We start from the raw sequence: 24,619 nt of genomic DNA on the forward strand, positions 1-24,619 counted from the left end.
TGGAAAGCCATTATTCCAATGTTTCTTGCTGCAGTTTGACCTTGTACTCCTCATAGAAGTTCTGTAGTTGAAATAAAAAGTCCCACTTTATATACACGTGTGTTAAGTCACTCTTTCTACCTTCAGAACTGTAAAGGTTAATCTAGGCTCAGGCTTTTTGGGTGTACATGGTTTAGTGATGGGGCTCAGTAGGTCAGGTTGAAGACTGGACTGGATGATCCTGAAGGTCTTTTACAACCTAGCTGATTATATGATTCTTTTCTTTCCATTATCTACCAGTACTAGTTAGTAAAGACCACAGGCAGAAAAAATAGTTGTGTTTAACTATCACGTGGTACTCTTAAATGTTCTTGAGAACACTTTGAAAAGAGCCAGTGACACAAGCTTCCCTTCACTGGGCAATCTCATCCTAATGGGAGACTAAAATTTGTTAACATCTAAGATAGGGCAGTCTCTATATTACATCTTTATCCTCTGTCCTTTGTACATGTGACCATTTCCTACATCTGCTTAAAGTTAAACCTTCTTAGATCAAATCCTCATCATGGAAGCGTGTGCTGCCATGAAATAGTGACTACCCATGATTTTTCTTCCTTCATGCCGTGGTCAACAGAATTGAAAATCCAGTGATCCAGAAGATAGCAGTGAAACCTCCGTTATAGTGGATCCCTTAATTTTGCATTCCAGCTGATCCCTGGATTTTCTATTGCCTTACGGTAGGTCCAAACAGTTGTTCGGTTAGTTTTGTCAGCCCTCCAATTATAAATATGGTTATCTGAAATGAAGCACAACTCTTCTCTGAGCTGATCTAGATTCATACAGTCACTGTGTCTCTAATTTAACATACACAGATGGAGATCACATCTGGACTCAGACATATCATTTCCTTTGCTGTATGTGCCTTCTAAAATTCTAACTGATGCAGATAATGTGTACGGAAAGCTACCATGTAGGAAGGAGGAAGTCCCCTTTTATAGTGAACTTGTGCATTGCCTAAACAAGAGCAACAAAACAGGCAATCTATCAACATGAGGTGAAACATAAATTTTAGAATAAGAACTCAAAGTTTATGACTCAGAGTGGCAGTTATCTGTTAAATTCTGCCGCTGAAGACCTGCTTTCTTCCATAGGAATATTATTTTCTTTCCTACGTTACATAATCATACGACAAGGCTTTCTAAGGAGGACATAGTGTTGTACTACTCTGGATTCTTCAGAGCTTCAGGCACATTTCCACTGTTTTAAAGTCATAGCGTGCATCTGTTTCAGAGTTTTGTAATTATATTTATACTATAAACACAGACCAAAGCCTGTATAACAGAGATATAATTGTAAGACATTAAAACTACTTTAGGAGCTACGGACATTTTATATTCCTTAAGCAGCTTTCTTATTTTAATCCAATGCAAACCATTTTTGCAGCAGGATAGCCCCTTCTAAAAGACTTATATATCATCAAAACCTTGAAGCTGTGTAAAAATGTTAAGGTGGTTTAAAATGCATGAAGTCTTTTAAGTTTCCATAGGAAGTTAAGTGTATTAAATCACCTAAATTTCTCACCCTGACTCCTGGACTAACTGGTGAAAGTAAAATGGCCTGTATGCAGTATATCTGCTCCTCGTATTTCTTGAGCAAAGACATATCAGAAAGCTGATGTTTAATGCAGTGATATATTTATTCCCAAATGAAAGGAGGTGTTGTAGCCCAATAACTCTTGCGGTCCCATTTAGGTGGTGAACTGAATCTCCTCTGTGTGCCGAATTCCACCTAAAACACACAGGTAATTGGCAGCAACTTCCATTTCAAAATGTCAACAAAAAATTAAGAAACATATCTTGAAGATCAGAGCACCTGCAAACCATCTGATTTATCTACTAAGTGAGTTTATAATGTGGATGTACCCAAATTCATGCTAGAAACCCATGGAGCTCAGACTGATGTGGCAGTTCCTGGCACACCCCGGAAACAAAGATCATGGTACTTCGATGACTTGCTCCAGCCTCTGATTCAAGAGCAGCAATAAGTGCTTCCAGCCTGTTTCAGAAGCAAAACCAAGTTCACTCATAAAGTAACCATACTCTTTTAATCTGTATGTCACCAAATGCTAGAAACCCATGGAACGTGCAAAGACCCAGAAGTAACCTCAACACATCTCTTACCCTTTTTATACTGTATTTCTTAACTCTTTCTGAAGCGTGGATGTTACTGTCTCCCTCTTAATGTTGTGAATTTTTTAAGCTTCTCTCTTTGAATTAAGAACAGCTGAGCAACAGCAATAATCAAACAAAACATAGAGGAATGTAGGTAGACAGAGTTTGCAAATAGAAAGAAAGGTAAGAAAAACAAATAAAATGCAGAAACAAAAGAGAATATTAACCACTTCATGGCAGTAACAACAATTTGGGTGGAGATTTAGGTAGGAGAAAAGAAAATAAATTCACATTTACCTGCTGCCATTTTTATATTATTCCCACTAGAAGGGTTGATTAAGCTCTTAATTTATTGTCACTTTTTTTTTTTTAACCTCTTGCCTTTCCACTGATTTGCCTAAGAAAGGTAGTTAAGTGGATAAGGTCATAAAAAAAGACTCCATCAACGATATTTAAAACATACAGATATCCCTTGGTTTCTTAAAGAAGTAAGGCACACATGATCACATTCCTATTCATCTCCCTTAATAACACTGAAACTATTAGTAAAAGTCAAGCTTGACAGAAGACTGTAATTTCTAAGATATGACTGTGGATGGAAGCAAGGAATTGAAAGGAAGACAGGAAAGCTGTGTGATGCATTGTTCTGCAGTGGCCTGCTCACCAATGTGCTGAGCACTGGAGTAGCCAAAGAAAATTCTATTTGCAGGGGGCATATCAAAAAAAAACATTGAATGACTGCAGGGGGGATTTGGAACAAAGACTACATATCCAAAATAAACTATGGCTTACTATTCAGTTTTCATGCAATAACTTCTTGCGCTACTCTGAAGGACACTGCAAAATATAGCAGAAAGACACCAATCAACATCTTTTAAATCCTTCCAACCTGAAATATGACCCCCCCAAAAAAGGTTTTTTTATTTTTCCTTTCTTCTTCATTTTCTAACTTGCAATATCTAGAATTGAAAAAAATTTCAGGAATAAAAGCAAATGTGCTGTTTGAAAGACACATAAAAATGAAGAAATGAGAAATGACTGAGGGAAAGATTACTAAATAAAGAATTTTGGATTAATGGCTGACAGGACCATTGTTTACATAATGCTGTGAATACTTAAAATTCTCATATTTATTCATATCTGTATAAAAGCATATTAAGTTAATCAGTAACTAGGCAGCTCTGATAACATCCTAGAAAATGGATGGACTGTTGTGGTGCAATGCAGCAGCTACTCAGTACCACACAGCTGTTTGCGCATTCCCCTGCAATGAGACTGGGGAGACAACTGGTAAATATGGAAGTATGAGAACTCGTGGTTTGAGATAGACAATTTAATGAGAAAAAAAAAGGAAAAAAATGAATAAAAATAAAAAACAAGTGATGCACAATGGATTTTCTCACCACCAGCTGGTGGATGCCAAGCCATTATTCTCAACCCAAATCCAAAACACAGCACCATATCAACTACTACACAGAAAATTCATCCAATCCCAACTGAAACCAGGACAAGGACAAAAACCATTCACATGGCAGTTTCTCTTTGCTTCTGTCCTAACATTGTAAATCACTCAAAGCATTTCATGTGAACACCTACTGTGATGGTTAATAATACAGGAAGGAAAAGAGGTTAAAGATCCCTTGCCTCTTCTGCAGTTTCTACTGTTAATTACTCCTTATCACATTCCTTTAAAACATTATCACATGTACAGAGCACTTAGAAACTATCCCAAACAATTACCAAATAATAAGTCTAGTTCTTCCCCTTCTCATTTCTCTGCTTAAATTGAACCTTGAAGTGTACGTAGTCTTTATTAGAAAGTACAGTGAAAAGTTTTACATGAAAAGATTCACACAGACAGTTACATCTTTCTTTTCATGCAATATAAACCATGAGGCTTTACCAGGATTTCTGGGTTATTGGGTTTTTCACTTGCATGAGTACACTGGAAATCCATTATATACATCAAAAGTATCAACTTACCATTCAATCTTGTATCAACATTTTTGTTATTCTTCACCTTTACTTTCCAGGTATTAACTAGTCATTTAGTATTTGTGAGGAACAATTTGACTTCTCTCAGAAAAAGCCAATTCATCAAAATAAAATTTTGTAATGAGAGAGCACTCTTGCCAGCAAATTTATCTGGCTAAAAACTAAGAAAATAAAATGATGCTGAAAAGTTATTTTTGTTATTTTTGTTATTTTTAGATTAATCTAGTCCTAGTTTATGAGTTACCAGAAAAAAAAAAAACAACACAACCCTGAGTTATCATATCATACTTACGTGGTCCCACAAATTCATTTAGGCTTTTAAGTACCCATATATTAAAAACCAGGTCTATCTATATTATTTCCATTGTTTCAACAAATGTCTCATGCAATGTATCGAAGCATGGATAACTTGCAAATTTTAAAAGAATAAAATTTTTCTAATCTTTTCTTTTAAACTGTTAGCTTAAACACTTTAGATTAAAGTCGTAAATATTTGGCAATATTAACAACTTCCCAGCTTCTTTAATCCCTTTGAAGAATAGTTTTACACTAAGAATGCATTAATCCATTACCTAAAAATGTCACTGGGATGAATTTTTCCCATTAAAATTCTTCAGGCATGCCTGAAAAGAAATAATTGGCAACATGAACTGCTTTCATAAAGGAAAAAAAATCTTTAACTCAAGGAAGTCAAAGCATGATCAATTTCTTCAAAAATTCTAAAGGATTGCAGGCATTAAAAATAAGGAAATTGGTTTTGCTATTCTTGTTTAATTTGTTGATTAAACCACAAAGTGATGAAATAAAATATTTCTGCTTTTTTTTTTTTTACTAGCTTCTCTTTGTGCATTCTAACACAAAGAATGAGCAAATGTGAATCAACTTGCTGCTTCAGGTTCTACTCAAAAAGAATGCAAATGTTTATTTAGGGCTTTGTTCTTGCAGAGCGTTTAGCTTCCTCCTAAATCCCAGTAGACAATGATGAATTTATGTACTGTATATGAAGTATACAAACAGTAATTCCATAGCTTGGCTAGAATAACTGTAAGTAACATGCAAGTTGGGTTTTTGCTGGATAGACCCAGCAAAATGGATGGATGATTTACAGAAATGTGATAGATATGCTGACGTTGACTTCTGATTTTAGGACCTAGACTAAAAGAGACTTCTGGAATTTTACTAACTTTTCAGTTGCTGTACATATAATGAAAGAGTCCCATAGTTCTCAGTGAGCATAAAACTCTGGTAGTTCTGCTGTGTAATAACTTAAGCTTTATTTCTTTTATTTTTTCCAAACTATTTTCTGTCAAAATCTTTAACTTGTGATGTCAGTAAAGTGTTTCCTCTCATTTCTTGATGCTGTTTTGGGGGACAAAGGCCTCTTGCTTCCATCTCAGTGTCTTTTTTTAATTGTTAGTTGTTATGACTAATACCAGTGTACCTCAGTGCATCACAGTATTTTGACACAAGCTGAATAACTGCTGCTAGAATAGAGATAGATCATTTTTGATGTATTGATTTACTTTGCTATTTGAAAAGACAATGCAGCATTTTTTTCCTTTTGTAGGACTGATAAGCTGCAGAGCTAATGTAATAATTTACAGTCAGTGAGCAATTAATGCCAAGATTTCCTATTCTGGATGGAGAGCAATAATATTCCAACATTCTACAGCACAGCTGCTTTCTAATGAGGAACATATCTTTTCCTTAAAAATTGTTCAACAAATGTACTTACCACTCCCTCTTCTTTATCATTGTTCTTTTACATATATAGTTATATATACACATGTAGTTCTCTTTTTCACTTGTTTGTTTTTTTCAAAAGACATAAAAAGCAAGTGCATGAGCTTCACTGGATCCATAATTGTTTAAAAGCAATTCAAATTGTAGTGTTGTCATGAATTCAAGGAGACAATAAAAAAAATTTACAAACATGGCATGAACTTGGCCCTAAACCATGGAGGCCACGTGGTTCTTCTTAGTCTGCTAATTATACTTAATTAATCCCTTCCAAAAACTGCAAGTGAACAGATGAAAGTGATCTGTCTCAGTCCGCAAAAATAGACTTCTGAACCCTAGGGACCTGGGCTTCCCTGATTATTGCACTGCATTAATACCAGCCCTGCAGCAGCCTGGAAACTGAAGGCATGAGTTGAGAGCACATACAATAGCACATGGACTGAGTGAACAGCAAGAGGAGTCACTCTCCATGCAGGGCATTTTCTCTGTTCTATTGTGGACTGACATACTGAGATGACAGAGATGTTACTTCGATTTCCACTCAAGACTGTTTATTAACATGGCTCTTTTTGCTTATCAAATCATTTTAACAACAACAAAAAGAAGGAAAACATTGGGGCCTGAATTCAGCTGTCTTCAGTTCAGAAGCAAGACAGACTTTATTTGCCTATGACAGTTAGATAATCGTCATGTAGACCCGCTGAGGATCTGACTATCAACACAATATTCAGCACACCATCCAGACAGCTTCTAAGGCCCCAGAATTAAGAAGGCGGCTTGGTAAGCACCTTGTAAAGCAAGATGATCTTCCTGCTCAGCTTCACCAAGACTGGGCAAAAAATGAATGGAGAGAGATAATAATACAAGTGACATATTCACGCAGAAGGGTTTAGAGTGGGCATGAAGTTTGTCAGTTCAAGAGAACACAGGTGAGCAGTTAAGAGTGCCGCTGAAGTGAAGGACAACTGGCATGGCTATATAAAAAAAGAAGGGGGGGGATCTCTGAACAGTTGGAGGGGTTATTATGGTGGAGAAGCAGGGAAAAATAATATTGAATGGAGTGACGGGAAGAGGAAGGTAAGGAGGGGAAAAGGTTATGGACTTGTAAGAGAAATATCCGATAATGTTTACATCTCTACCGCAGTGTATAGCCTTGAAGTAGCTGGAAATATACCAGAGGTAGGAAAAGGTGAGAACTGGCCTCAGCCTTCCTCCAAGGAAGAGGAGGACACTGGAGTAAGAAAATAGCAGGTAGTAGACAAAGTCCTGGAGCAGACACCACTTGCACAATCCTTAGCAACCAAGTTGCTAGAAAGTCTGCTTTTTGAAGAAGCATTGAATTGCCAGCCAGCTGAGAATAAAAGCATTGTCAGGTCATAAAATAAGTAAGGATATGGGTCATAAACCAAAATTTGTACTTGTTTGTTTTAATATTTTTCTGTTTTATTCTGAGCAATAGATGGCTTGAACAAGACAGATATCAGGTTATGTGTGTTTCTGCACACACACAATGAATATTTTGATAGAATAAAAATCTGTTTTAAAATACTGACTACCACTAAGAGTCAAAAGAGATGAAAGGCCTGGCAGGTAAGTCTTTTTTTTCCCTTCATATGGTCATTCACTAGTGTTAGCCTTTCTTAGGCCAAATTTAACTTAAAAAAAAGTGTGCAGACAATAATTGCAGAAAGCATCAAAACAATGTTTTACCTGGTCTATAGACTATTTTGCCACAAACACGGTCAGATGTTAATCGAAGAAGAGGTCATAAAGGTAAGCAGCATGCATTTTTCCTGTATTCAGATATCACTGCGTGTTGAAACACCTCAGTTTCTGTACAGAAGAAATTCAGTATTTAGATTCATTTGTTAACCTAAAGTAACAGCTAATTTCACATCCAGAATCCTGAAAGTGTTCCATTTAGGAGGATGGACATAGCAAGATGACAAACCTCCAGACGCTTTTTTCCTGGTGCATTAGTTTTCTGTTTGATGCTGCCAAATAAACAGAACACACAAAGTGGCTCATTAGAAGTTTTATCACTACTTGGAAATAGAGTGAATCTCATTCAGTGCAAGCGCACTTGTTTTTATTGCACTTTGCAGCACTGGAAAAGTGAAAGAAGGAATAAGAGGTTCCTATTAAGAGCAAACAGACAACCCACAGTTCTATTAAGAGATTTATCTCCATAAACCTCAGTAAAGTTTCTTCTGAGACTCTGCAACATGCTGCTCTACATACCAGTCTGGCTCAGTAAGCCCAGGGAACACTGAAGTAATGTGTTCCCATACAGGAGTAAGTGTTTGCACTTCTTCAGACAGCATTTCTTTTCTGTCTTTGAATTAGTAGATCAATACGAGAAGTTCAGTTTTAAAATGTGAAAATTTTAACGGGTTATCAAAATCTCACACAAGACCTGATTCAGACATCATTAAAATCAATTCAAGGGCTCATTCTCAATGCCTTAGATAGGTTTCACATAGAATCATAGAATTAGCTAGGTTGGAAAAGACCCACAAGATCATCCAGTCCAACCATCCACCCACCACCAACAACCCCACTAAACCATGTCTCTCAACATGATATCTAAATGTTTCTTGAACACCTCCAAGGACAGCAACTCAACCACCTCCCTGGGCAGCCCATTCCAGTGCCTGACCACTCATTCAGAAAAGTAGTACTTCCTAACGTCCAGCCTAAATCTCCCCGGTACAACTTGAGGCCATTCCCCCTCATCCTGTCACCAGTTACAAGAGAGAAGAGGCTGACCCCCAGCTCACTACAACCTCCTTTCAGGTAGTTATAGAGAGTGATAAGGTCCCCCCTGAGCCTCCTCTTCTCCAGACTGAACAATCCCAGCTTCCTCAACTGCTCCTCATAAGGCCTGTGCTCCAGACCCCTCACCAGCTTCGTCACCCTCCTCTGAACATGCTCCAGGGCCCTAATGTTTTTCTTGCAGTGAGGGGCCCAAAACTGGACACAGTACTCGAGGTGGGGCCTCACCAGGGCTGAGTACAGAGAGACAATTACTTCCCTACTCCTACTGGCAACACTACTTCCGATACAAGCCAGGATGCCATTGGCCTTCTTGGCCACCTGGGCACACTGCTGGCTCATGCTCAGCTGACCATCGACCAATACCTCCAGGTCCATTTCACCTACACAGTCTTCCAGCCACTCTGCCCCAAGCTGGTAGCACTGCCTAGGGTTGTTGTGGCCAAAGTGCAGGACCCGGCACTTGGTCTTGTTGAACCTCATCCCGTTGGCTTCAGCCCAGAGATCCAGCCTGTCCAGATCTCTCTGTAGGGCCTTGCTACCCCCAGGCAGATCGACACTTCCTGCCAGCTTGGTGTCATCTGCAAACTTACTGAGGGTGCTCTCAATGCCCTCATCCAGGTCATCAATAAAGACATTGAAATCATGCTCTTCAGCTTGTCTTTGCACTTACAGTCACCTTCAAAACCATTCCTCAAGGGAAAGAACGCTTATTTTTTCAGAAGTCTGTAAAACCAGAGCTATATATTTCTCCGGAAGATCATTTCAAAAGATTTGTTTATATATTAAATTGTATAGACTTATACTCTTTGATTACTGTAACGTTTTGAGATTCCCACATCTAGAAATTGGGTCCCCATTAGATACTGAGATAAACACTTACTCATAAGCAGTATTTAAATAGCATTGTATTACTATTCAGCATTGATGGACAATCATCTATTAAAACAATTTAATATTAGAGATTTAGTGAATTTAGTATTTATGTTGCTAGTAGAACTCCACAATCAGTCTTTTGCACAAGCAGCAGATAGACCGCATGCAAGTAAAGTGACAGACTTCCTAAGAAGATCAGCCTTGGCCTCCTAGGAATTTTATGGAAAGGTAGGTGGCTAAAGGTGCCATGCTATTTCAGTCTGTTACTATTCCTTTCAGCCCAGAGAAAGGTAGTTTTATGGGGATATCTTTTAGAGTTAACCTAAATCGTTTTGGTGAGAAACTGTAGCATGAAAAGCTTTTGACAGTGTATGATTAATGTCATAGGCAGAAGAAACAAATCAAAATGTGATTTTGCCACTGCTTGTTGTGCTACATTTTAAACGAAGAATGCCAAGTGTAATAAACTATTATTTGCTTGCTGGATGAGGGTTGCAGAAGGCCACTGTGTCAGCACTATTAAATTTATCAACCAAGGTTCTGCAGGTGGACATTAAGTCTGTTGTAATGTCAGCATGAAACATCCATGATCTAATTGGCTTGCCTGCAGACACTCCATGTAGCCTCACGTTGGAAAGAAAGGTCAGAATTCAAAGAACAGATGGCAACTGGCTAAAGTAATTAAGTGCTGAAAATTCAATGCTTCTATAAACATTCTGTGCAATGCGTGTAATCTGAAGTCCAACCAGTGAATTCAGGCACTCACATTTTTTCCCTCCCTCTCTGACACTAGAAATACATTGTTTATTTAAAACCAAGAATAAGATATTTATAGCATTAAATCAAGCAAAGTATTTTAAAAAGTTATCCCAAAGAGGAGAGACCTTTGATGGAATCATAGAATGGCTTGGATTGGAAGAGACCTCAAGGATCATCAGGTTTTGACCTCCCTTCCACAGGCAGGGTTGCCAACTGCTAGATCAAGTACTAGATCGAGCTGCCCAGGGCCCCATGCAACCTGGCTTTGAACACCTCCAGGGACAGAGCATCCACAACCTCCCTGGGCAACTTGTTCCAGCACCTCACCACTCTGTCAGTAGAAAACTGCCCCCAACATCTAATCAAAATCTGCCCTCCTTAAGCTTCAGACCATTCCCCCTTGTCCTATCACAATCTACCCTTGTAAAAAGTCAGTCCCTCTGCTGTCTGTAACCTCCCTTTAAATTCTGGAAGGCCATAATCAGGTCTCCCAGCAGCCAGACTGAAAAATCCAGCTCCTTCAGCTTTTCTTCATAGGAGAGGCGTATGGCCCTTTGAACATCTTTATGGCCCTTCTCTGGACCCCCTCCAAAAGTTCCACGTCTTTCTTGTGCTGAGAGTCCCAGACCTGGATGCAGTACTCCTGCTGAGGCCTCCCAAGGGTAGAGCAGAGAGAGACAAGCACCACCCTCTTCCTGCTGGCCACCCCTCTTCTGATGGAACCCAGGATACCATTGGCCTTTCAGGCCTCAAGAGTATACTGCTGACTCATGTTAAGTTTCTCCATCAACCAGGACCTCTAAGTCCTTCTCTGCAGGGCTACTCTCAAGAAACTTTTCTCCTAGTCTATACACATATCTGGGATTGCCCCAACCCAAGTGCACAATCATGCACTTCTTTTTTGAACCTCATTATGTTCACATAAGCCCACCTTTTGAATTTATCAAAGTCTCTGGATGAAATCCCTTTGTTCTGCTGTATCAACTGCATCATGAAAAGAAACAATTCACAACGTTTTAATTGTACAAAGCATTCTTGCAGGGAATAGCAGAGACAGAAGAAAGATATTCTCTTATCATTTGTCCTCAGTGCCTAGTTCAGTTCAAAACCAAAGTTATGGTTCTAGTTACAGCCACATGGTCAGCAAAATAAACTGTCAGCTAACTGGGAGAGGAGCAAAGTTAAGTTAATTTAAGAAAAAAACACGCAGTGAACACACAGGAATTTTAAGGTTTATGTTGCTTATACTTTATGTAAGGATTCGTAATTCTTTACTGTTCATACACAGTTGTGAGTGATTACTTTGTGTCTAATGGGTGCATACTTTACATTCCTTACACCATCAAACATAATCATTTGATGATTTATTATGCAACAAATATTGATTCATTATAATTTTATTCATAGATAGGTTTCTGATTGCACACAGCTCAAGAACATCTCAGAAGATTCTTTGGTTCACTATAACTTCATTTACTTTGAGCTTACATACTTCAGTGACACAAACCACCTCACTACCAAAATCTTGCTGAAACCTTGAAGAACTCTACAAAATAGACACATCAAAAATGCAGAGACAAATATCTGCTTGTTTCATATTCAGCAATCTGTCAGTAACATCTAGTAACACCTGAACTGTAATCTACAACCTCTGGCAGACAGTTCTTACAACTCAATCACAATTTTTGCTCTTCTTGACTTAATATTACCTCTTTTAAGTGAGAAATAAGAAGTGTTTACTTTTAGTATCTGACTGAAGCTGAGTAGTTTAAAAATAGAAAAAACATGTTTCAATTGAATTAGGGGGAAAAAAACACATTTAATATTAACATCCTATCTTTTCAATCAGTTAGTGTGTCTCTGGAAAAGCCTACAAAAACATACTTCACACATTTTTATTACATAGTTGCTTCTGTACTTTCTAAAGATGTGATTTTTCTTTAAATTGAAAATAATTCATCAGAATCAAAAGCCTACCTTGGCAGCCAGAATATAAGAATCATAGAACCATTAAGATTAGGAAAGACCCCTAAGATCATCTTGTCCAACCATCAGTCCATTACCACTATGCTCACTAAACCATATCCCTCACTGCCTTGTCTACATGTTTCTATAACACCTCTAGGGACAGTGATTCCATGACTTCCCTGACAGTCTGTTCCAATGCCTCACCACTTTTTCTGAGAGGTGATTTTTCCTAATATCCAACCTGAACATCCCCCAGTGCAACTTAAGGTCATTATCTCCTGTCCTATTGCTACTTGTCTCGGAAAAGAGGCCTTCTTTCAGACTTTTCCCCAGACTGAACAATCCCAGTTCTGTCAGTCACTTCTCATTTCTCTAATTAAAGTAAACATAAAAATCAGTTCTCAAATAAAGGTTTTACCTCTCTGGTGCTTAAAAGAAGGCAGTGAAATTAGAAATGGGAAACATAAGAAACCTTATTATTCTCTTTAGTTCATCATGTTAGTTTAACCCCCCCCGCCCCAGAGTGGGAGGAATTATATTTATTATCTTAGCCCAAGTAGAGTTTTATCATATAACACTTGCAGGACACATCCATTGTTCTGCTAAACAAAATTAAAAATAATCAGAAGGAGAGAAAATGTAAAAGTATATGGATATAGAGTGCTTTGAAACAAATCGAAGGTTAAAGAAAACAAAAATTTCTAGAGTATAGTTTTTCATAGGAACTATGGAAATGTAGTAGTGTTTTGGTTTTGCTTGACACTGCATTAACATACTACTTCTGAAGAAGCATACTAGACCAAATTGTTGAAATCAGTTGTCTGGCATTTACTAGACATACAGAAATCATGGAGAGGTGGTTAAAATGGCATCGAAATGACCATAGGAAGAGATGAGACTGGGTGAAGAAAAATATCAGTCATGAAAAACAGAAGTACAACAAAACAACATAGAATAACAGGAAAAAAAGGCAGGGAAAAAAAAAATAGAAGTCCTCATGTAAACCATACGTTTAAACCATGAACTGGACTTTTAAACATTATAGATGAGCCAGTCATTGAGGGATTAATCAGAATGACAACAGTTCAGACTTCAGAAGGAAATGGAAGAGTGCACCTTCATACAAAGTAGAATTATTCCAATATTCAAGGATGAAAGCAAATATCTTGAGACTGTGGCGCAGCAAGAAAGTTGCTGACCTAGAATCCTGATGACAACAATAGGACAAAGCAGACATTAGTTTTGATACAACTTGAGGCAGTATATTTTGCTTATCTTTCCATGCAATTCTTGTCCCCATTTCTCTTTCCCCCTCTTTTTTTTTGATGACAACTAACATTTCCATAAAACACCTATCTTATGGATTGAAATGTGTTCAGTTTGGATTTTCAGCCTTCTATAAAAAAAGATTCTTATTTAGTATTCATACTAAGTAATTAGACCTAACAGCTGAATGCAATGACATATCTTCTAAGAGGTTTATGACAGGCCTTTTGAAGAGTCACTTCCCCCCCCCCCCCCCCGAGTTTATAAATGCTTGAAATTTCTATGTATCGCACACAGTTTCTGTGAAATATTCTTACTGAAATTCAGCATGAACTGGACATTCGTACCTACACTGATTTATTAATAGATGGAATTATTGCCTTAAATGTTCTGCTGTTTGCACCTACAAACACATAAAATACTTGGACTTTTTTAGAAACTTGTGAATGCTGCTGTAAAATTGCCCTCATAGCACAGTATTTCATGTGAGAGTTACATTGTAACTTGGCTTCGGTGATTTGCTCTACACTTCTGTAGCAGCCCTGAACTAATTGCAGATAGCAGGCAAAGAAATCCTACAATAGAGGGAAGCACGTTAGGCTCAGATGAGTTGCAACCAGATTCTCAGGAGGAGCTTACTTCAGTCCCTGATACTCTTTCATTCCAGATACACTGAGACTTATTTTTAAACTGTTGTTTCTTACATAAATCAAACTTTTCAGAATCAAACTGTAAGGCCAAAACTCAGTATTCAAAGTCATACTGGAAAAGAAACACTACAGCGGCAAATCCTGTCCACACACCTCTGCAGGCAGACTGGACACTGCAGTCTGAGAGCAAGGAAGTAATAGCAGAAGAGATGCAGAGGGCATTAACATGCTACAAAGAATGGCTTAGGTTAGAAAGGACCTTAAAGATCATCTAGTTCCAACCTCTCCACCGTGGATAGGGTTGCCACGCACCAGATCAGGCTGCTCAGGTTCCCATCCAACCTGGCATTGAATGCTTCCAGGGATGGGGCACCCATGGCTTCTCAAAGCAGCCTATGCCCAAGGTAACCACTCTCTGAGTGAAGAATTTCTAACATCTAACCTAAATCTCCCCTCTCCGACCCTTGCCTGCGTGGAGGTTCAAGGATGTGAAGAGCATAGGAAGCTTGACTACTGGAGAAGACAGAGATAAAGAACTTGTCAAGTATCTCAGCCTTCTCCATGTTGTCATTGCAATTTTTCTTATTTGTCAGGGAGGGTACACTCTCCTTTGCCCAACTGACGAGCATACCTATAAAACTCTTATTGTTTTCAGCACTCCTCAAAGAGTTCAGTTCTATGTGTACCTTGGTTTTCCTGGTCCCATCCCTGCATGCCCAGATGACATCCCAGTATTATTCCCAGGCATGTGTCCCTGCTTCCACTGTGTGTACATTCCCTTCTCATCCCTCAGTTTGACCAGCAGGGCCTTGCTCAGCCATACAAGCAGTTCAGATTCAATAGTCTAAACCACATTCTACGTCTACATACCTTTCAGCAGTTACTTTGCAATATTAAGACCTGAATTAAGTTTTTAAGAGAGATTGTACAATTTTCCTTTCTAACCTTATGTGAACTTTTTTTCCTTACACAAGACATACGTTGCGTAAGTGTTAACACTGATGGCAGAGATCCAGAAAAACAGATCTTTGCATAGAGCAATTGTTTTTCTACAGCTAAGGTAGAAAATCAATAGTGCATCAAATCTGCTTTGTTCTTGAATCACTAAGGGCTTTGGTTCCAGATGGGTACATAAAAAAAAAAATTACTTCAGCTTGCCTGTATATATTAGAAAACAAAACCAGATAAAGAAGCCAGCACTTTTAAGTGGATTAATTTTAAGATATTTATCATATTCAAACAGATAAAATCTAATCTAACCCAGGAAGCACTGCATCATTTTCCTTTAAGAATTCCTACCCACTTAGTGCTTCAAAACATTGCCACCAAATTATAAGCCAGTACTACTTTTTTTCCTATCACTGTTACACAGACTAGTACTTAACATGATTATAGTAGGGACACAGAGAAACCCATCCTTAACTTTCGCAGTGGTTCTATGAATATAATGTTTGATAAATATGTCAGTAGACGGGAGGACAGACAATATATTAAGAAGGCAGAACTGCTGAACCAAAGCTTCATTTTAAGTTCATGAATCTGTCCCAAAGTTGTCTAATATCTATGGATTTTGACTACCTCTGTTGCTTCATGTCTGGTTTGAAACACCATACCATTTTTAAGTCATCAAAATTTCATGAAATTCTACTTAAAATCCTTACACTGGCTAGAGTCCTAGAGGATTTTTATTTTTATCTGAGATCTGAGCTAGTTTTTGTTTATGAAAATGTAAGTCATTTTATGTAGATTGTCCTGAAAGTAATATCTTCTATTTATTAGTCAACTAACAACACTATCAACTTCTACTACTACAGATACAGCCAACACAGTAATACTATTTGATAGAACAAATTCACAACTACAGAACACTATTCTTCAACATAGACACCACTATTAGCTACATGCTTCCACCAGCAATGAACAAACCTACATGCCACACTCCTAAATACGTACACCAGCAAAGGTGAATCACTGTCGCTGTCACCACTGCTGAAAAGCAGCACTGTAATGCAATGGAAAGCACAGCAATGACAGCAGAGCAGAAAGGTCCCAGGCTGCAGCAAGTAAAGATCTGCTCAAATGAAACAGCTATGGGCACAAAAATAAAGGAAAGAAGCTACTTACCTTCAGAAGGCCTCAGGTATGCAGGGATCTCCAGAAAGAGATACTCTTACCTCCCACTACCAACCCTTAAATGAGGTCTGGGAAGGGGTGGATCCTGGCTCCACCCCTTCCAGTCACTTAGGTGCATTGCATGCACCTGAGCTCCCCTGGGTCGGCCCTGCCTTCCCACCCGGTGCTCAATCACTGGTTCAATCTGTGACTTAGCATTTCTGCTACACACCACCCACTGGCTCACAATGCTCACATCCACTGTTTGGTCTCTATAAACATTCAGCAAGTGTCAGTGAATGTCAGTGGGTGCCATTTTTTCTGCATGAAGAAATTCTGTGACACACCTTTGCTTCACATGCTCTTCCATGTCAGATGCCATTCTATCAGACTGCCCCTCCACTGCCATCTATCACACGGCAACAACATGTAATGGGATACTGGTGGGAAGGCTCAACCTCTACTGCTGTACCACCAACATCTACCTCTGACATTGTGAGCCAACATAATAAAATAGAAGCCATTATTTTGAGTAGGAAGTATTTAGACTTCTATCTAATAAGACGGCAAATAGATGTTTATTTGATTAAAAAGACAGAATCTAGGCAATATCACATACTCAGAGGTACCTGAATTAGGCTAGGTGAAGTCACCTAGCTTGCCCTAGTAACAGTTTTGGAAAGAGAATCCATGGTGTTGATAATACTTTTCTTCTAATGCAAGTGAGTGAATTCACAGTCTCTAACCTCACATATATATTATTGGGATGGTCAAAACATAATTCCCTACATTTCTGAAGAATATAAATGCTAAGAATACGGTGCTTTCTATAACAGCAGTAATAAATTCAGAAATGGACACCATGGCAAATAAAATCTTCTGCATGGCTAAACTGATAGGGGAGTTCCCTTTGACCACATGAAGCATTTATTCCACATTCCTTTAGCCAAAGACCTCCCTAATTAATCTTCAAATCTTAAAATATATTTACGACTTATGTAAACGACCAAAAGCCACAGCTGTAACAAATGTTGAGTTGATCCCAAGGGAACCATCAGTATCCTAGATTCCTTCTTACATCTGTTCCAAAAAGAGGATCACATGTAAAAGAAAAGGAAACATTATATGAAAGCACTCCTTCTTCCACTCCTATCTGAAGTCTAAGTCAAGCAAGACAAAAAATGGTAAATGGTGTTGCCTTTACACCAGACATGTATACCCAGATGTGGTATTTCTTGTAACCATTTGGCAAATTGCATGGAGAAAGTATACCAAGAAGTGCTGGCTGTTTTTGGAACAAAAGACTTGAGGCTGCAGTCAAGAATCTGCAGGCTATGTCCATTGTATTGATTATAAGTGATTCATTTAGCTCTCTTTGTAGTCTGCAATACCTTTAAACAGATAGTGAATGGCACATAGTTGTGAATGAATGTGACTTTGATAAGAGTCCACTGGAGCATACCAGATAGCCTGCAGAAAAATGACACATAGACCTTCAGCAATTTCCAATCACAGTTAAAAACTAAACTTGGCGGTGATAAAATATCTTTTGGGATGGGCAAGAAAGAAGGGGATAAGAAACTGTGGGCTTCCCCACAGTTACATTGTATACAAAGTTTTTCAAATTAGCAATTACTGTTATCATAACAGCTGCTGTGCTCACCTGGGAGAGAGTTTCTCAGCACTCCCATTTGCTAGCTCCAGGAATAATTATTTGACTAAATGTGGTGAAGAAACATGCTTTCTGGCTGAGGAGTGAACAGCTCGTGTATAGAGCATTAGCAGTAGCAGGGGCAACATGAAGGGACTTGCAAACTTCTTTGCTGTTTCCCACTGAGAAATAAATGTCATCCGTTGGTTCCAGATATTTTGTCTGTACTGTAATTCTGACCGATGGACACAAGACATACACTGTTGGGTCACATTGTTCAATTTATACACTGGTTACAGGCACAGCAAATACTGTTAGAATTGAACTGCCACTAACATAATCTGCCCCCAAAATGATCTTCCTGCTCATACTCCATCTTATATCTTTCATTTTTCATGGGATGCAATATACAGTGAAGGCAATTATAGCTAAATTTCCATTCAGAATTGGCACTACAGATTCCAAAGGGAAAAAAAGGTTATTGTCCAATTAGAAGTGAGGAGAAACAAGAAACATGACATTTTGTTGTGTGTGTTTCAGTCATCACTCGCTTCTTGCAAAAGTCCATTAGATCTTTTTCAAAATATATTTCTATAGAAATCAATATTGTTATACACAATACTTTACTGTGCCTTAAAGTCCAGCATTTGCAAAGGCAAAGGTAAAGAATAAAAGGTATAGCCAGCCTTATTAAGCAAAACCAAGCATACATGCTGTAGGATCGACAAAAAGGTGATGGGATGCAGGGGCTTAAACTAAAGAAAGAAGGGAAATGCCTGTGAGAATGGCTGTAGGAATCATATTTGGAAATTAGAGCATGTGTGTGGGCAGAAGGATGAAGGAATGTTCCTTAAGAGAGGGAAAGACCCTCTATTCAAACATACACATCCTCCCACAATTTCTGGATCCCTGTTAATTTGTCCTGAATCTTTGAATGCTTAGTGAGGTACCATAGAGACCTCAGACACACTTTGGTTACTACACATCCCATCCTTCTAACCTCTCAATTGCTGGCAAATCCAGCCTATTCTAATATTAATTTTTTAAAACATGGAAAGAACTGGAGAAAAGAATATAACTTTCAGAGGAAGGTATCTGATTAATGCACCAGAAAATAAAACTATGGGGAAAACAGAATGTTGAATATGCTTCTAACATTTGGATAAATGGCTTTCTTAATAAAGATCACAGGTTTTCATGAGAACCTTGCCTTTTCCTCTTTGCCATCAAGAAGTACATGAAATACAGTGGAAGGTATCAGTCTAAGGACATTCAGAGCAAGAGAACTTGACTAATAAGCACACAATGCAGCAATTAAAAGCACTGGGAAAAATACTGGAAAAGGATAGAGATGAAAAGTGTTGGACTATAAGAGAATAAAAAAAAATGTATTGCTGATTATTGAGTTCAAGCAGCGTTAAAGATAAAAAAGGAAGTTTTTTTTTTTTTTTTTGACTCTTAAAAACAGAAGTAGCAATAGGTCATCTGGCACATGGATGTTGAACAGCGTTGAGCATGTGTGTGCATAAGCTCAACACACAGAAGCACAAGAAGGGGAACATGAGTGACTCAAGACGAAGTCACGTTTGACACATAAGAACTGACATGCCTATGAAACTACTATCAGCATTTATTTGAAACATGGGCACAGTCAAAAACAGTAAATACTTTATTCGTAGAAGATGAATCAAAAGGAAGTTATGCTTGTCTGAAACTGAGAAGAAATGGGAACTAACAATCTGTAATTAAAGACATTTTAAATTTTGTTTAAAATTTAAACAAATTAAATGCTTAATTTTAAAATATAAAATTAATTTTTTAATTAAAGCTCATCTGTGTACTGCGTGATTCCAATCTAAATACAGATTTCTGAAAGACAGACGCTTAACTCACATATCGTGCATCCAAATTGAAGAGGACAGCTGACATCCGCGAAAGGGATTGAAATAGTGAGAATCAGTAATTCAGCACAAATAATCAAGATGAAATGGAAAGAGTTTCAACCACAGGACAAAGACATACCTGACAATAATGTAGGTAGCATGGCCCCACAGTGCAGGAAACAATATGAAAAGCTAGAAAAGATGCTTAGCATATGGCCAGTAGAACAAAAAGCATAAGAAATCGGTGTATTTTTTTTTCTTTTTAAATTTAGGAGGATCTAAAAACATAGCCAGTATTTGAAGAGATGCAGAAGTTTCCAGTGAAAAGGAAGGCATTTATAGCATGTTTGTTATATCACTGACTCAAGGTTCAGACCCTGGGAATGTAAGCTGTCATTCATCCAGTTGTCATAATTACAACTGGGTACATGCAGGCTGTCAGTAAGAAAGATTTAACAAGAGATGCTATTACTTAGATTTCATAGCAATTAACACACAGCAATACCATACACTGCTTTGTCAAAGAAAAACTATGAAACCCTTTTTTCATCTCCTTACACAATCAGAGAGGAATATGATCCAAGGAACCTGCAAGGTTTCATTATTTTTGTAAGTTAAGCACAGAGTGAAAATTCATGGTTGAAAGTCTCTGGGTATTTTGCTTTAAGTGGTGTGTGTAATTACTGTAGAAAAGGAGTAAATTATTCATATTTCAAACATTTTTTCCAGAATTGTTCTTTATTCTTTATAAAGAATCTATTGCTAGACATATGGCTTGGAGCTTCACTGCAGATTTTAATGCTAGTAACTTTCACAGATACATATTTTCCAAGGAAGCAGCTCAAGCTTTTATATTTTTTTAGTATATGTATGTGTGTGTTTCTATAATTGGAATGACAATGCAAACTGTTAGAGAAATAAAGTTTCAGAAATCATGCTCGAGGAACAGATGTTTTTGGCAAAATAGATATCAATACTTCAGTTCTGATAAATAGTTGTTTCAGTAAATCATGATGAATACATAATGTGCTGTGAGTCCCAGTTGCAGCTGTACCTATGAAAAGGTCTCAATTCTATTAATGAAGGAGAAAGGGCAGGGAAGGCACAGATATTTCTGAATTGAGCTCTTTCTAATTAGAATATAAAAATTTCATGACTCCTTGACCAATAAGCACCCCTGGTTGTATATTAATAATCTTTATTTCTCAGAAGAAAATCTAATTCTTCATGGAAGAGTGGCCATTTTGAAAAGGCACTTGACAGACTTTTCTAGTTATACTTCAGGTGATGTTCATTGCAGTGCAATGGGTAGCATAAATGACATTGAAATGTACAAGTCACTGCTTAGCAAGGAAAGACAAACAGATCTCATTTTCAGGTTGCACGTAGAATAGCCACATTTCAAATTCATTCACTTAATTTTGAAAACTTACATATCTGAATCTTTGTACAAATGGTGGCAAGTTTTCTTCAAAAAAATGTTCATTATTATTCAAAATAACTGAGCACTTTACTGTTTCATTTATTTTGCAGAGCAGAAACCAATTTCAGAAGAATGTTTTCACAGTAATTGTGGATTGTGATAAGGAAAATAATTGCAATAGAAAAGAGTTAAGTTAGAATTAAAGCTTGAAAAAAAGCAATTTACTCTGCTGAGTAACTTCATGTGGTCAGAGAACTGACTGCAATATTTGCAGTGAAGAAAATGCTCTGATCTTGCTGATGCTGTTATTGCACACTGGGGATTCCAAATTGTAACCTCAGCTTCTAAAGTGATGGATGCCACCTCTGTAGTGCTGCATCTCATGCTGCTTACGCACCCATAAAGATGTGTTGTTAGCACCAACTTCAGTAGCACTTCTAGCACTTCTCTGCTCAGAGTTGGAATTAAAGTGATAAAATAGCCTCATGGGAGCAAGAAGCAATAGGAGAGGCACAGAGCTACTAAGTACTTTTAGGACTAAAAGCCCAGGAGCCAGCAACAGAAGGGATGAATAATATCTATGGAGAAAGAGCTTCCAAAAACATTATATTTATTAATGATTATGAATTCCAAGGAACTATATTTTTCTATATGCACAAATCATTGTTTTACTTGCATTGATGTTTTGTTTTGCATATTCCAGACTTGTTAATTATTTCATTTACTTAAATGTGATTTAGATAAAAGCAATTGTATGTTGTATAGCAATTTGTTAGCAATATTCATTCACATCTCTTCATTCCAAGAGGATTAAACTATAATTTGACAACATGAGCAAGATATTCTCAGTTTGTGAAAATGCTTCTTTGTGAAGGATCTGCTTTTCAAATGGATCTATGTGGGGTTTTTTTTTTTTTTTTGTTGGTTTTTTTTTGGTAGTCTGGGTAGGATTACTGAATTTAACCTACCTGTGCCTTTTTGTCACTCTTTAATACAAACCTGGTGGGTTTATTAAGTCAGTATATTTCTCTTGTCTGGGAAAATGAAGGGAATGTTTAGCTGACTTCCATAACCCATTTCATTGCTGGAGAGATGTATTACCTGGATTTCCTCTCAGCCTAACACAGTCTTCTGACCTCTGTCTGAAGTCATACAACAGGTGATCTGGCCAGTCTCAATTAAATGAACTGCCTGAGGACAGCAGGAGGATCAGTTCTGCCATCAGTGCTGGTGACTGCTGGGTATAGTCAGAACTTTGCTCATTTCTTATCTTAACACCTTTCAACTTTCCGTTCATTCAACATCCTAGGTATCTAAACTGCCTTTGTTAAAGCAGTTTCCTTCCACCAATTCCTGTGAAGTCAAAATTTGACACAACCTTGACATTAATATTCTAAAATTAATGCCCTCAAATTCAAACATCTTACTATGTTGCCATGCTCTCTTTTATTATTCAGAAATGAAGTAATGCTGTTTATGGCGCATTTCTCTCTTGCTTGCTCTCTTTAAATATTTTCTTCCTTGTGATCATTTTTTCTCTTTACCAAAAAATTCTTCAGTAGAAATCGAGTTTTTCCTAAACCTACCATGGTGCTAGACTTGACTAAAACTTAAGACAATAGTCTTGCATGCAGTAAATCTAGACACAGAGCTTGCTACTTGTTTCTGTAGTACAATTTACATTTATGACTGTTTCTGTGATTTTTAATAATGAATAGATGCTTTTTTGAATTGAGTCTATGGGTCCTGATGAGATGAATCCCAGAGCCCTGAGGGAATTGGCTGATGTAGTCACCAAGCCACTCTTGATGATATTTGAAAAGTCATGGCAGTAAGGTGAAGCCCCTGGTGACTGGAAAAAAGGGAACATCACACTGATTTTTAAGAAGGGTAAAAAGGACCTTTAAAGATCATTTCCAGCTCTATGGATTCTATGATTATATGAAGTGCCACTGCTAGATGAACATCTTAGATTGCTTTCTTTCTCTTTGATGTACCCTTTTGTTATTTCTCTTTTTGCTAAGGACATGGTAAGCTAAGGTACCATTAACAGACATAGAAAATATAATAATGACACATTATTCTAATACAAAAGTCAGTGGAATTTCATCCAGTATTATCAACATTGGCTATCGATAGAATAAGTTTTCAATGCCTTACAAATACTTCAAGAAAACTTTAAGAGTACTGCGATCAAAGCTTACAGTGAGACATATTCCAGCGGAGATCCATTGCTTCATATAAAAACTTGTCTCTGTGTGGAAGACAAGAATTGTTTTTTCTTTTGCCTCAAAGCTTGCTTCATAAGGCCTTTTGGGTGATAAGACTCTAACTGACAACTGCGAATTATCTAGGGGGGTGAGCAGTGGGTGTCACCATGCCAGGGTGCTTCTGCTTGTGATTGATAAGCAGAAGGACAAGCAGGCTTTTTCGGGGGTGTGGCTTGAAGGAGCTGACCACTGCAAAAGGTGATAATGCTTGCGCATGGCAATGAAGGCACCACTCCCTGCTGGCTTATCTGTTGGCCCAGGTGTGTCACACTAACAGAGAGAAAAAGAAGAAGAAGAAAAAAAAGAACCGTGAAACGGGGGATAAAATGTCCCCACTAAACTAAGAACTTTGGAGAACTCCCAGAGAAACGAAACCTTCTGGGGAGAAGAACTCCCAAAAGAAAAGAAACCTTTGACGGTGGGAAGAACCCCCCGGGGCCTGCTTGTTGCGAAACTTCCTGGCTTTCTCCCATCCCCTGTGGTGACTGGACAAGTTCCTGAGATCAGCGGAGGCACTACGAACAATGCTGGACCCACGGTGGTGACTCTCTCTTGCTTTCTGCAAGGACTCCTTGCTTTTATTTCCTACCCCTTTTCTATTGCCCACCTTCCCTTCCCCTTCTCCCTAAGTAACTAGGACTTGCAATAAACTGGTCAGGCTAACATTTGACCTGTTGTATCTTAATCTTGCCGTCGGGTATACATATATTAAAAGAACCTCCTCTCCCTCCTACGCATTGGAGTGAGAAACTCTGTCCCAGTGGAACAAATGACTGAGATAACCAAAATGCAATGAAGAAATAGAGGTAAAGCAGAGCTGAAAGAATATTGTAATATAATGAAGGAGCAATAGTTAAAAGGATAGCATTTTGGTAATAGTCTTACTAGCTCTTCTTAATTTGATTTTTATGTTTTCCCCTGCGCATTTCTTAGTCTTATAAGTCCCTAACTGCCATGTTCAGTTCCTAGAAGATGACTCTATCTTGTCTCCATCGTCCCAATATTTACCCTATTCTTACTAAAAGTTAGATAATTTCCCGTAATTCTTAAAAATAGGTTTCAGCCAAAAAGAAGTTATTTGAGGTAATCTGCTGCTGTAGA

Source organism: Numida meleagris, chromosome 2, assembly GCF_002078875.1.
Source record: "Numida meleagris isolate 19003 breed g44 Domestic line chromosome 2, NumMel1.0, whole genome shotgun sequence".
NCBI classification, from domain to species: domain Eukaryota; kingdom Metazoa; phylum Chordata; class Aves; order Galliformes; family Numididae; genus Numida; species Numida meleagris.